This window comes from Lepidochelys kempii, chromosome 2 (genome assembly GCF_965140285.1).
Source record: "Lepidochelys kempii isolate rLepKem1 chromosome 2, rLepKem1.hap1, whole genome shotgun sequence".
In the NCBI taxonomy this organism is placed as follows: domain Eukaryota; kingdom Metazoa; phylum Chordata; order Testudines; family Cheloniidae; genus Lepidochelys; species Lepidochelys kempii.
In genome coordinates, this window is record NC_136381.1 from 57,995,822 (window position 1) to 58,010,984 (window position 15,163).

The window sequence follows — 15,163 nt, forward strand, 5'->3', positions numbered from 1 at the left end:
GTGCACTAAAGGATTCCTAGTGCACTTTAAGATAGCCCTGTTTGAAACAGTACTATGTCAAAGAACACTAGGGAACATTATGAACAGATCACTCATTACAATATATACAAAGAGATCAACCCAAAACCCAGGTTGAGACTTCTACATAAAACTCAAAAATTGCTAAGAATAAACTACAAAAATGAAAATAAACCCTGAAAACCTGAAATATATTGTAGAAACTCAATATTTACATTTCATCTAACAATCTCTTTCACAGGCTGACGGTTGTAGAATACTTAGTCTTTAATTAGGTCAAACTCTGATGATTCTGTAAGGAACTAAAATGATTCACTATCACAATTAGCACTAATTGCCCCCAAGACTTCAGAAGTGGCCAAAAGAGACTGATTGTAAATGGACATTAAACTACTCTCACCCTCCAGAATTGGGTCCTGCATAATGAATCCAGTTGTCATTGAATGGATCCAGACGTCACTGAAGCCAATGGGAACAGGTTTTGTGTCCAACCACATGGTTGTCTGAAGCAGCTTGTTTTGTTATTGTCCTTCTTTACCTGTTCTGTAGATAAATAAATGACCTTAGCATCCAGAGTTGCTAGTCTAGTGCCTGTGTCACATCTAAACAAAACACCCCAAAAAAAACTAATCAAAAAGCTCTCAAACCATGAGTAGGTTCGGGGATAAGGAATAAATAATGCTTTGGGTTTTTCAAAATTAGCCATAGCCATGATTCATGAAAGTACTTATGCACGCGCTTAAGTCCATTGTTATTCAGGAAAGCATTAATGAATGCCTAATTGGACTTAAGCATTTTCGAAAAATGAAGCACCTGCCAAAGTGCTTTCCTGATCAGGAATGTTTTCCTGAATGGGACCTATTTCTCTAATGGTCAGATCAATAAATAGGACAATAGTTATTCCCCCCACCCCTTATTTTGTTTTTGTTAAGTTTTATCAAGGAATAAAGAAATCTGAATCAGTGTTCTGTTCATGGCACTGTATACAAGGTAAGCATAATACAAGTGTAAATGGTGGCTTTGCTTCTCCTATTTGGCAGGATAATCACCCACTTTAAGATTGTGAAATATGTCCATTTATTACAGTGGTGGGTGCCTTAAATATACCATAATAATAGTAATAAACAGAAAATATTTGTGAAAAAAATTGCATCTTTTGGCATATGTCTGGTCCTGTTTACTGTACAGGAATTATTTACATGCACACTGCCCAGGAGTTTCTCACCCAGTTTCCAATTTATGTAAATAAACAATACAGTTGCCCAACAGTGGTTTCTTTGATCTCTCTACAGATTCATTCTAATATTATTTTCTCCATGGCAACATAGCCCTGGACACTACAGCTTCATATAAAGGGAAAAAGATCTCTTAATGCTTTTGTTCATGAGCATACCAAGCACTAAACCTCCACTGAAACGTTTGGAAGGGCTGGAGGATTTGCTTCTAGCAATGCGTCACCTCCACTTCAATTCTCAGTTGCATTAGTGGCATTGCTCAAGTGACAAGAATAGCAATATTATTGCTTGCACATATATGCATTATAGTTATTTGCATGAGATTGACAGGGAATGCCTGCCTGTCCTCAAAAGCAAACCAAAAAAGGAAAATGACACATGATGTTGCAAAATGGCACATGAATTACCTCACTTTCTGATCTCAACTTGTCTCCCACTACAGCCCGTGTTGTAGACACAGTTGACATACTGAAATTTGAAATGGAACGATCACTCAGAGCGAGAGGAAACTATTCAGCTTGCTAATCCATTGGGAAAATAGCTCATTTCTTTTCAACTGTACATTATTAATTCAAATTAGGCCCAACATTTAGATTTTATAAAAACAAACATTTACAAAATGTAAGTGAATGTAAGGGAAACATTTCCCTAAAAGAAGAATTCCAGCAAAAACAGTTGTTTTAAACACACACCCCCTTTTAGGCAATATTTGCAATGCAAACATTGCAGTTCTGGCAACTGAAAGTGAAACTGACTATATAGAGTTAAAGAGACAAGGTGGGTGAGGTAATATCTTTTATTGGACCAACTTCTGTTGGTGAAAGAGAAACAATTTGAGCTAAACAGAGCTCTGTGTAGCTCAAAAACTTTGTCTCTTTCATGCTAGAAATTGGTCCAGTAAAAGGCGTTCTAATCCTCACTCCCTTGTCTCTCTAATATCCTGGGACCAACATGGCTACACTACAAACAACGTACATAGTGTCAAAGTGACTTCCATGATTTTAATTGCCTAAAATGAGAGAAAGACAAAAGAGTAAAAGAAAAAGGAGAAATAGTGACAAGTAAATTAGATACGTAAAATAATTTCTAGTTTAATAATCAAAGGTGCTATCATATACAGTTTGGGCCTGTGAAATGTCCAATGTCTCCAAAGGTGTTCACAATATATGATTTTTAAATTGATAATGTCTAACTATAGAAGGAAAAGAAATTGCAGACCTGAACACAGGTGTATGAGGGAAGAAAGATAAGACACGCAGAGAATCCAAACAATCTGGTCTAAAGAAAGAGAAATATCTGCTTCATTGTTTGTTGTCAGTCCACCACTGTTAAAATCTACCTGTGGCCTTCTGAGGTCAAAATAGTCCTCTGTTAGGAATAATTTCACTATGAATCATAATGAGAGTTGAAGGCTTACTGATCTTTCAGCCAGCAGTGGATCAGTTGAGGCCATCAGAAATCCTGGCCAGCAACAAATGCAAACAGATGGACATCATACCAAAAGGACTGAGGGTAAAAAATCCATTACAATCTACATACCACACAGACTATGCTGACAGATTGTGCCACACACTCTCAAAGAAACTGCGGAACCACCTGATCAACATCCTATCCAGCAAACAGGGAAAGATTAAGAGTGAGCTCTCAAAACTGGATACTCTCATAAAAAAACAACCCTCCACACAAACTTCCTCATGGCTGGACTTCACAAAAACTAGACAAGCCATTTACAACACACACTTTGCTTCTCTACAAAAGAAAAAGGACACTAAACTATCTAAACTACTACATGCCACAAGGGGCCACAACAGTGGTTCCCTTAACCCACCCAGCAAGATTGTTAATCTATCCAGCTATACTCTTAGCCCAGCGAAGAATCTGTCCTATCTCGGGGTCTCTCCTTCTGCCCCTCCACCCCCATGAACATGATACAGTTCTGTGGTGACCTAGAATCCTATTTTCAATGTGTCCGACTCAAGGAATATTTCCATCACATCTCTGAGCAACATACTAACCCACAGAGACCTTCCTACCAACACTACAAAAAGAAGGATTCTGGGTGGACTCCACCTGAAGGTCGAAACGACAGACTGGACTTCTACATAGAGTGCTTCTGCTGATGTGCATGGGCTGAAATTGTGGAAAAGCAGCATCACTTGCCCCATAACCTCAGCCGTGCAGAACACAATGCCATCCACTGCCTCAGAAGCAACTCTGACATCATAATCAAAAAGGCTGACAAAGGAGGTGCTGTTGTCATCATGAATAGGTTGGAATATGAACAAGAGGCTGCTAGGCAGCTCTCCAACACCACATTCTACAAGCCATTACCCTCTGATCCCACTGAGGGTTACCAAAAGAAACTATACCATCTGCTCAAGAAACTCCCTGAAAAAGCACAAGAACAAATCTGCTCAGACACACCCCTAGAACCCCGAGCAGAGGTATTCTATCTGCTACCCAAGATCCATAAACCTGGGAATCCTGGACGCCCCATCATCTCAGGCATTGGCACCCTGACAGCAGGACTGTCTGGCTATGTAGACTCCCTCCTCAGGCCCTACACTACCAGCACTCCTAATTATCTTTGAGACACCACTGACTTCCTGAGGAAATTACAGTCCATCGGTGATCTTCCTGAAAACACCCTCCTAGCCACTATGGATGTAGAAGCCCTTTACACCAACATTCCACACAAAGTTGGTCTACAAGCCGTCAGGAACAGTATCCCTGATAATATCACGGCAAACTTGGTGGCTGAATTTTGTGACTTTGTCCTCACCCATAACTATTTCATATTTGGGGACAATGTATACCTTCAAATCAGTGGCACTGCTATGGGTACTGACATGGCTCCATGGTATGCCAACATTTATATGGCTGACTTAGAACAATGCTTCCTCAGCTCTCGTCCCCTAATGCCCCACTCTACTTGCGCTACATTGATGACATCTTCATCATCTGGACCCATGGAAAAGAATTCCTTAAGGAATTCCACCATGATTTCAACAATTTCCATCCTACCATCAACCTCAGCCTGGACCAATCCACACAAGAGATCCACTTCCTGGACACTATAGTGCTAATAAGTGATGGTCACATAAACACCACCCTATACCAGAAACCTACTGACCGCTATACTTACCTACATGCCTCCAGCTTTCATCCAGACTACACCACATGATCCATTGTCTACAGCCAAGCTCTATGATACAACCGCATTTGCTCCAACGCCTCAGCAAGAGACAAACACCTATAAGATCTCTATCAAGTGTTCTTACAACTACAATACCCACCTGCTGAAGTGAAGTAACAGATTGACAGAGCCAGAAGAGTACCCAGAAGTTACCTACTACATTACAGGTCCAACAAAGAAAATAACAGAATGCCACTAGCCATCACCTTCAGCCCCCAACTAAAACCTCTCCAGCACATCATCAAGGATCTACAACCTACCCTGAAGGACCACCCATCACTCTCACAGATCTTGGGAGACAGGCCAGTCCTTGCTTACAGACAGCTCCCCAACCTGAAGCAAATACTCCCAAGCAACCACACACCACACAACAAAAATACTAACTCAGGAACCTATCCTTGCAACAAAGCCCGTTGCCAACTGTGTCCACATATCTATTCAGGGGACATCATCATAGGGCCTAATCACATCAGCCACACTATCAGAGGCTCATTCACCTGCACATCTACCAATGTGATATATACCATCACGTGCCAGCAATGCTCCTCTGCCATGTACATTGGCCAAACTGCAAAAGAATAAATGGACACAAATCAGACATCAAGAATTATAATATTCAAAAACCAGTTGGAGAACACTTTAATCTCTCTGGTCACTCGATTACAGACCTAAAAGTCACAATTCTTCAACAAAAGAACTTCAAAAACAGACTCCAATGAGAGACTGCTGAATTGGAATTAATTTGCCAACTGGACACCATTACATTAGGCTTGAATAAAGACTGGGATGGATGTGTCATTACACAAAGTAAAACTATTTTCCCATGTTTATTCCCCCCCCCCACCAACTGTTCCTCACACATTCTTGTCAACTGCTGGAAATGGCCCACCTTGATTATCACTACAAAAGGTTTTTTTTTCTCTCCTGCTGGTAACAGCTCACCTTACCTGATCACTCTTGTTACAGTGTGTATAGTAACACCCATTGTTTCATGTTCTCTCTGTATATAAAATCTCCCCACTGTAATTTCCACTGCAAGCATCTGATGAAGTGAGCTGTAGCTCACAAAAGCTTATGCTCAAATAAATTTGTTAATCTCTAAGGTGCCACAAGTACTCCTTTTCTTTTTGCAGATACAGACTAACATCGCTGCTACTCTGAAAAGTATTGAGATGTTTGCTGCATATTTATGGTATAAAGTGGACAGTGGACGAGAAGCTAGATATGAGTCAGCAGTGTGCCCTTGTTGCCAAGAAGGCCAATAGCATTTTGGGATGTATAAGTAGGGGCATAGCGAGCAGATCGAGGGACGTGATCGTTCCCCTCTATTCGACATTGGTGAGGCCTCATCTGGAGTACTGTGTCCAGTTTTGGGCCCCACACTTCAAGAAGGATGTGGATAAATTGGAGAGAGTCCAGCGAAGGGCAACAAAAATGATTAGGGGACTGGAACACATGAGTTATGAGGAGAGGCTGAGGGAGCTGGGATTGTTTAGCCTGCAGAAGAGAAGAATGAGGGGGGATTTGATAGCTGCTTTCAACTACCTGAAAGGGGGTTCCAAAGAGGATGGCTCTAGGCTGCTCTCAATGGTAGCAGATGACAGAACGAGGAGTAATGGTCTCAAGTTGCAGTGGGGGAGGTTTAGATTGGATATTAGGAAAAACTTTTTCACTAAGAGGGTGGTGAAACACTGGAATGCGTTACCTAGGGAGGTGGTAGAATCTCCTTCCTTAGAGGTTTTTAAGGTCAGGCTTGACAAAGCCCTGGCTGGGATGATTTAACTGGGAATTGGTCCTGCTTTGAGCAGGGGGTTGGACTAGATGACCTTCTGGGGTCCCTTCCAACCCTGATATTCTATGATTCTATGATTCTATGAAAGCTTACAGTAAATGAAGAGAAGACAGGAGGTGTTAAAAAAGGAGTTATCAGTGGCTTTTCAGCCACTCTAAGTTATAGCTCATTTCTGCTGAGTCATCTGATTCTTGTCATTTCATCTATGATTTCATTGTACAGAATGAAACAAAGTACATGGATGTCTGCCTGTCAAGATAATTCTTCCTTATATGTCCCTAGTCTTCTGCAAAAATGCAACACAGAGAACAATTAATTACACTGGATCATTGTTTTTCTCCAGTGTTAGTGACATAGTTTCTAGAAGGTTGTTAGAAAAATTGTAAACCAAATACAAGATTCCCATTTGGTTACATTTGTTTATTTTATCTTTAACTGTATTAAGCGCCAAAAAATTTAGGTGATGACAGTTTAGAAGGAAGATAAGGGATATATAACAACACACAAAGGCATAATCTTTGCAAGTGTTTGGAAACATTTTAATTAAGTAATTCCTTCCTGACTCTCCAGAATACAAGTTCCAGGCATACACATCAATTCATTTTGTCCTTTCAAAGCCAACAAAATTCTCAACAATCCCTGAAGCAGCACTGGAACCAAGAACTTGGCAGAAATCAAAAAGGGATTAGATATTCATATGGATAAGAAAATAGTCGTTACAATTATAATTCTGGCTAAGAAAAATAAAAAAAGATAAATAGAGAAGAGTTTTACAGTATAAGATGCATAAACCCCCATATTTCAGGGTTTAAGACAACCTCTAGCTACTAAAGATTAAAAGGAAACTTTCCCTGTGGGCAGGTCCTTCCAATAAAGAGATCCTGGAGAATGTTGAGCACTTCCTTTACCTCAGCAGCCATCTGTTGTAGAAAGCTGACATTGATGAGGAAATTCAACACCACTTCCAATGCAGTTTTCGGAAACTTGAGAAATCGTGTCTTTGAAGATCGTGGCATCAAGAATCAACCCAAGCTCCTTGTGTACCAGGCCATTGTTATCCCTTCTCTCCTGTACGGTGCTAAAACCTGGGTGATGTACAGTAGACACCTCAAGGTTCTTGAATGATACCATCAATGGTGCCTCTGCAAGATTTTCTGAATCAAGTGGGATGACTAACACACCAACTTCAGTGGGTTTCTCTCTGAAGCCAAAACCTCCAGCATTGAAGCTATAATTATTTGCCACTAACTCCATTGGGCTGGTCATGTTCTTTGAATGACAGACAATCAATTCCCAAAGCAGGTCATGTTCTCACAATTGAGCCATGGTAAAGGGACAAGGGAAGGGGGCAAAAAAGTGCTTCAAAGACATGCTCAAAGCCAACATGAAGAAGTACAATATTGACAAATTTATGGAAAACCCAAACCCTTGATGGACCAAAATAGAAAAGGATCTTGTGGCAAGGATCCCAGTATTTCAAGATCCAACAAAGACAACAGGAAATGGATAAAGGGGAAAGGAGGAAAGTCGCAGCCTGACTCAACAATACATATCTGCCCCTTCCGCTGGGGAAATGTCTGCCTCAACTCTGACAAGATCTGGAGATCAGGGATAGGTCTCATTAGCCACTGTGGATCCACCAGCAATAACTGGCTATTATTTTATAGAAGACAATCATCCTCAAACTCTGAAGGATCACCGACAATTGGGGCAGGGACCATCTTTTGTTTGTGTGTTTGTACAGCACCGAGCACAATGAGGTCCTGGCCCATGACCAGGGCTCCTTGGCACTACAGTAATACAAATAAATAATAATAATATTACAAGGTTTCTTATATCTTGGATACAGGACTAGGGGGGTCTGTTGGTCTGATCATGCAAGGAAATTCCTGGATTTCAAGAGTGAAATCCTGGTTCATTGAAGTCAATTGCCAAACTTCCATTGACTTCAGTGGGGCCAGGATTTTACCCCAAAACTTCATCATCATACAAGAGTAGGGTGACCAGACATCCTGTTTTTAAAGGAACAGTCCCATATTTAAGCCCTCCTGCAGGGGTCCTGACTTTTTCTTAAAAATGGGCAAATGGTCCCATATTTTCCATCTCCCCGCATCAGTATTGGTGGGTCTTGCTGCTGGTTGGATCCCTGCTTGGCAGCCGCCCGCCCACCAGTGGTGACTGGGAGGGTCCAGTGGCCAATGATGGGGGTGGGTATGCAAGGCTGGTGGCGGGGCAAAGCTGCAGCATGCGGGGCCAGCTGCTTCTCCTCTTGGTCCTTCAGTGCAGCCCCGGCTGCGTGCTGGCTCTTGGTCAGCAGGGCCTAGCCCCCTGTGCCATTTCTGGCTGGCGCTGGCTGCACTCTGTAGCCTCTGGTGAGTGAGGGCAAGCGCTAGGCAGTGGCCAGTTACGTGTCACCTCTACTACCCGCCCCGCGGCCCTTTACGTGCTCCCCTTCTCTCTGTTCTCTCCCTGCTTTGTCCCTTCACCCCCGCCAGCTCCGCTGCTCCTCCACATCCCGCTCCCGGTGGGGCAGAGAACCAGCTCCTGGTTGGAGCACTCAGCTGACCAACAGCCTGGCCAGCAGGCTCCTTCTTTCTCCCACTGCCTCAGGCTGGGCCGGTGCCCTGGGAAAGGCCAAGACCTTCTGGACTGGGGCACTGGCCAGGAGGAGCCAATCCCCGTGTGTGCCAAAGCCCCACACAGAGCTGGCACATGGAAGCCTCTCCGCCTCTCAGCTAAGTTCTGGAGTGGTGGGGGGGTGGGTGAAGGGAAGGGGAACAATTTCCAGCCTGTTCATGCCTCAACCCTGCAGGCTCCACAGAAGCCTCCCAGGCAGGGGTTTAGCACCCTCTTCATCTCCCGCCCTCAGGAAGCATGGGGCTGCTCCGTCCCCTAGACACCCTCAGCTGCTGAGACACCTCTCTGGCCAGGTTCTCTGAAGCCCCTGCAGTCAGATTCCCTGGGCCCTGCTGCACAATGCATCCTTAGGGCTTAACCTCTTCCTGCCCATGCTGTAGCCAGGAGACAGGAGGCGGCTGGGTTTTGTCAGTGGCCAGCAGCAATCTGAAGGTGTTAGCTGCCTTTGAACACCATGTGGGTAGGAAGGAACAAGCTGCTTCCAGCCACAGGGGAGCAGGGGGAGAAGAGATGAGCTCTGCAAAGACACGGGACAGGTCATCCATTCCTCTCCCCTCCTGTCCCTTGCCTCCCACACAGTGCTGAAAGGCTGCTGCTGGCCACATTCTGGTGTGAACCCCAGCAGGAATCTGGGGTGGGGGGCATATGACCATGTGTGCCCCCTCCCAAGTGTGGCATCAGGAAGATGCGGCACCAGGTACCAGGAGAGGCAGATCTGCCCCAGGGGCCCAGCCAGGCATGGAGGGTGAAGAGCGCCAGGCAGGGAGGGTCAGGTCGGTCGGTCACCCCCCCCGTGTGAGAGAGGTGTACAGGTGTGTGGGTGTGTGTGAGCCCTCTCCCTGTGTGAACCCTAAAGCCTATTTTAATCAATTTAAAATATGTTGACTTTCAGTTTCACTGGATGTCCTCTTGCTCTGTTTCTAGCAGACGTTTGTGATTAGTTTGGTCTTGGATTATGAGAACAATGTAGCAGCATGAATTTCTTCACAGGCCAAAAGGTGCTAGGCATCTTGAATATAGATTTGTTAGAGATGTACATTACAGTGGGGTTAATGTTTTGCTGGATTAGATGTATTCATCTACCTTACTGTGCAGACACATTTAGAAACTGTGGCCTAGGGAAAAATATGTCCTGTCTATCATTGATTACATTAATGAATACTTCCTCTGGTCAACACAATGCACTAAATAAACTCTTACATCCTCAGGTCAAGGTCAGCTCCTCAGCATCACCTAACACAAGCAACCAGTTGGACCTTTACCTTGTTAGAGATACTGCTGGAGTAAAAGAAACTATTTTTTCTACCATGCAATTAACTGTATTGTGATGAGAATCTAAAGTAATTCAAAAATACACTATTTTGGGGTAGTGATAAGGAGCGCTAAGTTCTGTTGCAGGTTTATCTTTGAATACTGCTGGCATCTGTCCAGATTAAGCTGACATGCCAGTGCTACCAAAATACAAAGCAGTGCTACCAAAATACAAAGCTATAACACTTAAGCATTGCCATATATACTGAATATCATTACAGAATGAATATTTTGCTTCTGGATGCTATGGACTGTTCTCAGATGAATGCCTCAGATCAAGTTGAAATCAATGTGGTGTTTTGGAGTGGTCACGCTTTGTGAAAGTTCATTCCCTCCAGGCCCCCATACTCATGAATTTAATAGTGATAATGGAGAGTGGACACTTGGAATCGTCCTCCAGTGGCTGAAGTTCATTAAGTCTTATTAATTATTACCTATATGTGAGTGGCCCCCATACCTCAATGAGCAGCTGGGCACCATTGCTGTGCAACGTGCAAACATGAAATTAAAGATTTACATTTCTACTATCTACTTAAATTAAATGGGGCAATATGTGTGTGACTGTGTAAACCTTGCAGAACACAAATTAAACTAAAAATCATTTGGCTAACTCATCGCTATTGACAACAGTTGGCTGCTGCATTGTGCAAGGCAATACAATGATAATTGGCATTAAATCTCAGACTTTAAGAGCCAGTATTTTCACATTCGTTTTAATGGTCAAACAGTAGTTGCCTTATGTTAGAATCTATATGTCAAAATTCAGTCCAAAACCATGAAGCTATATGAATGCTATTATAGCTTAAAATATCACTCTCAGTGTGGTACAACTGCTGCGGTACAGTCTTCAAAAATTAGAAATAATCTTTGGAATCTATGTCTGTTTTGTTGTTTTAGCTACTCTGTCGTATAGATACTTTGGGAAATACACAATATCTGTATGGGGGTTCTTCAGAGGTGCTGTTCAGTGATAGGAAACCTTTCCACTATAGTGAGAAAAATATTTTTTAATAGTTTCCATCATTCAAAAAAGTAAAGCAAGTAAATAGTATGAGCCAGATCCTCAGCTGCACCAGCGCAGGTCTCAGTGCAGCAGTGGGGGTCTTTACAGCACATTTTCAACCCCATGATCCTGGACACAGCAAGAAGGTAGTTTGGCTCTTGATGCAACTTAGAACGGTCTTTGGGTTGCTCTTTGTGCTTAGTTGCCTGTGGTCCCAAAGGGACTATTCCAGCAGCACTCTTTGGGGAATAGTGATATTCTGGCCACATACCCTTTCCCTAAGTAACTAACTACTTGTATCAGAAGCTAGGTAAATGGGGGAATTCAAGGTAGCCAGTTAATCCATTTTTCCCTCTGCTTTACAGCCCAATTGTAGAAGATCTGGCTCTATACAACGATTATGGCCACACTGCAGAAAGTATTCATTATAAAGGGTATTTCTGAAATGCAGCTCAAAAGTAGTAAAAATTCAGGAAGCTAGTGTTAGGACTCATTAAAGCACACTGAAGTCAATGGGAGTCTTCCACTGACTTCAGTGGGTTTTGGATCAGGTCAAAAAGCCCTATGGCTGCCTTCTTGAATTTCTGTTGGGCTGGTAAAAAATGTGGTAAGTCACTTTGAAATCCAGAAAGCTTGATATTTCATTCTAACATCTTCTTTAAGTGTATGATACTGAAAGAGACCGACCTAGACAATATACAGTAAAAACAGATCCATGCAGCATAATTGTCACTTGTGCTATAAAATGAAAACGGGAGCTGTCTCCTAAGGCTAACACCAACTCTTAAATAGAGGAGATGAAAAAAGTTTCCATTAAAATGTCATCTTGTACTGTACAGTGTCATGGATACCAAAATTAAATTTGTGCAAATAAGCAAAGGGTCTGAATTAATAAATAACCCATTTTTAAAAGGTCATTTAATAGAGCAGTGTAGAAGGTTGATGAGGCAAAGGATTTTGTTTTCAAGCAAGGTTAGAATAAAAGCCTGATACTTATAGTATGAGAACTTTGAGAAAGCTATAATGCTAGAGGGTAAGACTTAGTGGTTTACCTTTGGACACAGGGTGTGTCTACACAGCAAAGAAAAGCCTGTGGCTGGCCCATGCTAGCCAACTCGGGCTCATGGGGCTTGGTCTGTGGAGCTGTTTCATTACTGTGTAGACTTCTGGTCTTGGGCTGGAGCCCAGGTTCTGGGACCCTCCTCCCCCACAGCGTCCTAACGCCCAGGCACCAGTCAGGGCCCAGAAGTTTACACAGCAATGAAACAGTCCTGTAGCCCAAGCCCGCTGGCTGACAAGGGCCAGCCACAGGCTTTTCTTTGCTGTGTAGATGTACCCTCAAGAGCTACAGGTTAAAAACCTGCTAGTGTCCACACAGACCTTTTATTTTTCCAAAGTAAATAAATGGAGTTTCATGCAGTTTACTGTGTGGGGATTTTTCAGATGAGACCTCAAAAATTTTGATTCTGGCTGTTCAATATAGATAAATGTGTAGGTATACTTTGTACCCTAAAATTTATATTCACCTTTTTCATGTGCAATTGAATTGTGGGCACAAATCTAGGTACTTGCACTTCTTAGTACCTAGGTACCTGCCCGTGCAAATTGCCCTTTTGAAAATTTACCCTTAACCCCCCCCCCGACACTATTTGTAGAAGTAAGAATATAAGTTGGTGTCCTTTGCAAACAAGAAAAGAGAATTCTCAGTCTATGTATAAGACATGACAAGAACAGTTGGATATAGACAGACTGGGGAGTGTAAGGAAACAATGAAACAATTTTGGTCAGCTTGATAGGTTGTGGCTTCAGCACACCAGCAGCCTAACCATTGTCGAGTTTTTTGTAGCAATCATCACAAAGGAGAAATTTAAGGCGGATTTTTGACGATAAAGGGTTCATTTTTCAGATGTTTGTGGGAAGCTCCCCCCAAGGATAAAAGAGGCAGCATGGGAGAAAACGCAAAGGTGTTTGATATGTAAAAAGATGCATAGATTCCAAGGCCAGAAGGGACCATTGTGATAATCTAGTCTGACATCCTGTCTAACGGGGCCACAGAATTTCCCCAAAATAATTCCTACAGCATGTCTTGATTTTAAAAATTGTCTGTGATGGAGAATCCGCCATAACCCTGGGTAATTTATTCCAGTTTTTAATTACCTTCACTGTTAAAAATTTACACCTGATTTCCAGTCTGAATTTTCTTAGCTTCAACTCCCAGGCATCAGAGCATCATGTTATACCTTTTTCTGCCAGTTTGAAGAGCCCATTATTAAATATTTGTTCCTCTTGTACATACTTATTAATTGTAACAGTCACCCCTTAGCCTTTGCTTAAAGCTAAATAGATTAAGCTTGTTGACTCTCTCTCTCTCTCTCTAAGGCACAGTTTCTAATCCTTTAATCATTCTCGTGGCTCTTCTCAGAATGCTCTTCAATTTATCAATATTCTTCTTGAACTGTTGGCACCAGAACATAGTATTGCAGCAGCGGTTGCATCAGTGCCAAATAGTGAGGTAAACTAATCTACTTCTTCCCTGCTTATGCATCCCAGGATCACATTCTCTCTTTTGGCTACATTGTTGCACGGGGAGCTCAACCCCCAAATCTTTTCAGAGTCACTGCTTCCCAAAATAGTTCCCCCATCCTATACGTATGAACTACATTTTGTTTCCAGATTTATACATTTACAATTAGCTATATGAAAATGAATATTGTTTGCTGGCACACAGTTTACCAAGCAATCCAGATCACATTGAATCAGTGACCTGTCCACTTAATTAATTACCACTCCCTCAACTTGTTATCAAAAACATAAAATCATCATTGATCAAAGTTTTCTTCCAGATCATTAATAAAATGTTAAATAGTACAGGGCTGAGAACAGATACTTGTGGGACCCAACTGGAAACATCCCCATTTGATGACTATTCCATGTTTATAGTTACATTCTGAGACCTATCAATTAGCCAGTATTTAATCCATTTTATGTGTGCCGTGTTAATTTTATATTCTATTTTTTAATCAAAATGTCATGTGGTATCAAGTCAAACACCTTAGGGAAGTCTAAGTATATTACCTTTATCAAACTTGCAATCTCAAAAAAAAAAGTGTTTCCATAACGCGTGTTGATTTGTATTAATTACATTATCTTCCTTTAATTCTTTCTGTCCCTTATTAGTTGCTCCCTTATTTTGTCAGGCTGATGGGCCTATGATTATCTGGGTCATCCCATTTACCATTTTTAAAAATTGGCACAACATTAGCTTTCTTCCAATCTTCTGCAATTTCCTCCAGTGCTTTAAGACTTACTGAAAAACAACATTAATATTCCAGAGAGTTCCTCAGCCAAATCTTTTAAAAGTCTCTTGGATGCAAGTTATCTGGACCTGCTGATTTAAAAATGTCTAACCTTAGTAGCTTCTGTTTAACATCCTTCAGAGATAACACTTTCTATTCCACTAACACGATATGGTGAGACTCCTCTATTTTTCCCCCACATACAGAACAGAAATATTTACTGAACACATTTGTCTTTTCTGCATTATAAGTTGGCAGTCATAGGCAAGAGTCAAAATCTCAGTAGTGAATGAGAGATGATAGAGTGGGGGAGAGACCTTGGAGGGCCTGAAAAGTGAACACCAGTAACTTATGTTTGATGTAATAGAAAAGACAGAGTCAGTGGGGGGATGCAAAGAGGGGTAACAAGGTCAAAGCAACAGGCTAGGAAAATGATCTTTGCAGCAGCATTCTGAATGGATGTGAACAGGACAAGGTTTCAATATGTCAAGTTCAGAGAGAAGGATGTTGAAGTAATTGAGATATGAGATGGAGGCTGGACACGAGTTTTATCTGTGTGTATGGATAGGAAAGGCCATATCTTAGATATTCTATGCAGAAAGAATCTGCAAAATTTACACATAGCCTAGACATAAGGATCTAGAGAAAGTCAGAGTCAAAAATGACATCCACGTC